The sequence below is a fragment of the Stegostoma tigrinum genome, chromosome 46 (genome assembly GCF_030684315.1).
Source record: "Stegostoma tigrinum isolate sSteTig4 chromosome 46, sSteTig4.hap1, whole genome shotgun sequence".
Taxonomy (NCBI): Eukaryota; Metazoa; Chordata; class Chondrichthyes; order Orectolobiformes; family Stegostomatidae; genus Stegostoma; species Stegostoma tigrinum.
Genome location: NC_081399.1, coordinates 3286587 through 3289164, shown reverse-complemented (window position 1 = coordinate 3289164; position 2578 = coordinate 3286587).

Genomic DNA, 2578 nt, shown 5'->3' with positions numbered 1-2578 from the left:
GTATTGTTTGCAGGTTGGGTCTCCTAGTCTGAGAAAGGACAGCAGGGTCTTTGAGGGAGTCCAGTGAAGGGTCACCAGACTGATTTCAAGCATGGCAAGAATGACATATGAAGAAAGACTGGATTGACTGGTCTTGAACACACTGGAACTTCGAAAAATGAGGGGCAACCTCAGAGAAACATATTGACCCCTCATGGAACTGGACAGACTACATGCTAGAAACACACACACACACACACACACACACACACACGCACACACACACACACACACACACACACACACACACACACACAGCCTGAAACTAACGGTTAGTCGAAGTACAAGCAGAATGCCAATCGCAACTTGGATGAGGAAGGATTTCTTCACTTGGAAAGTTGTGAAAACTGTGCATTCCTCTCCCTGTGGCCAGACCTTTCCATACATGGGAAAGGAGGATGGGGAGAGGGTGGGAATGGGATGCTGAAATTGCCTGTTGAACCATGATCGAATGTAATGGTGATGCAGACTCGAATTCTGAATGACCTGCTACAGCATCTACTTTCTATGTTTCTATCGGTTTCACAAAAAAATTGGCAATGTTATTCAAAAATAAAGTTTGTTTGGAACCAACCTGATAACATTTTTGATTATTGAATAAAAATGTTGAGGCTGGTTTGATTGTCAGTCTCCATTTCGTATCTTTGATGTTGTGCAGCACTTATTGTAAATCCATACTGTCCCACAGGACTTTTTTTTGTCAAATACATCACAGTGGGTCTGGGGTCCGTATACACTTGACCATATAAGCATGGCAATTTCCATCCCTGAAAGACATTAGTCAACAGTATTTCTACTATCAGCAACAATGATTTCTGAAGAAGGGCCCAGACCCGAAACGTCAGCTTTCATGCTTCTCTGATGCTGCTTGGCCTGCTGTGTTCATCCAGATCTACACCTTGTGATCTCAGTGAAAATTATTGTTGTTTTTATATCAATTAACAAAATAATAATCAAGGCTTTTAAGTCCAGATTTGTATTGAATTGAAGTTCAACCATCTGCTGTGGAGGGATTTGAAACTGGGTTCCCAGGGGATTACCTGGGCTTCTGAAAGAACAGTCCAGTGATAACACTACAAGGTAAACACCTGTTTCCAATATTATCAATATCTGCTAATGTATGTATGCATTATTCGATATAACATTTGAAACAACGTATTTCGAGTAGGGTAAAATCACTCAAACTTGCAGTCTCTATTCTGAATTTCTGTAGTTATCACATGATGAAATTTACAAAAAGAAAATGTACATTTAATTACGACTGTAACTATACAGAAGGTTGAGTAGTAATGTCATTGCACACTTTGTCACAAATTGTTTTCTGAGTGATCCTGTTTTGTAACTTTTCTGCATTTGACTCACAGCGAATCTGGTGGCGATAATAATTCTCTCCAGGGGAAACTGTGGCCTTTCTGATTGTACCGCTGCCTACATGCTGGCGATGGCAGCAGCAGCTCTGCTGATCCTGATCTTCAATGTAACCGTGCACCATATTTTTAGTTTTCACTTCATACATTCCTTCTTCTCCTACACTGGAGTGTGTACGTTTATTATATTCATGAACTCAGTCAGCCTGTACCTGGAAGTGTGGTTCACAGTCCTGTTCACACTTGATCGCTATGTCGCTATATGCTGTGAGAGGCTGAAACTAATGTATTGCAGAGGGAGGACAGCAGCTGCAGTTATAATGAGCATCACTGCTGTAGTTTTCCTTGGTAACATACCGTATTGGTTTAGTTATGAACCTGAGAAAGTAATTGGTCATTTACAGTGGGGTTGCCGCACCAAGGAAAACTTCTTCAATTCTCAAGCAGGATTAGCATTCTCTTGGTTGCAAGGTATTTGTGTAGTTTGTCTTCCACTTTCGTCGATTTTCCTGTTTAATTTATTGACAATCAGACGTATTGTAGTAGCCAATCGATCTCGCAGGAACATCCGGGGATGTAGTAATGACAGCCAAGGAGACCCAGAGGCAGAAAATCGACGAAAATCCATTATTTTCCTCTTTGCAATATCCGCCAGTTTCATACTCCTGTGGCTGACAACACTGGTGAGCTTTTCAGCAACAAGGATATCAAACACTGAACGTTATCAAACAGATTATGCAGCTCCTGCCTACATTGCCACTGAAGCTGGCTACATGCTCATGTATTTACATTCGTGTACGAATGTGTGCATTTACGCAGCCATTCAAAGTAAATTCCGGCAAGAGCTGAAGAAAGTTTTGACATCTCCTTGGTCAGGTATTCTGACGTTGATTCTTCAAAAGGAAAATTGAAAAGCATCATATTGTCTATCTCCTTGTGTTCTCATGTGTCTACAAGTTCCCATATAGAAAAGTAAATATTTCAATTTATTCAATTCAAATCTGAACATTTCAATGAAGAGTACTGAAGTCTCTGTAAATGATATTAATTTCATGAATAGAGTTTTACGCTTTTTTGAATTTTTTTGAATTCAGTAGCCATGAATGCTGAGTGCCTTGCTTCACTAATTTATTGCTAGAAACATTTAATCGAAGAAAGGCACTCAGCATTCA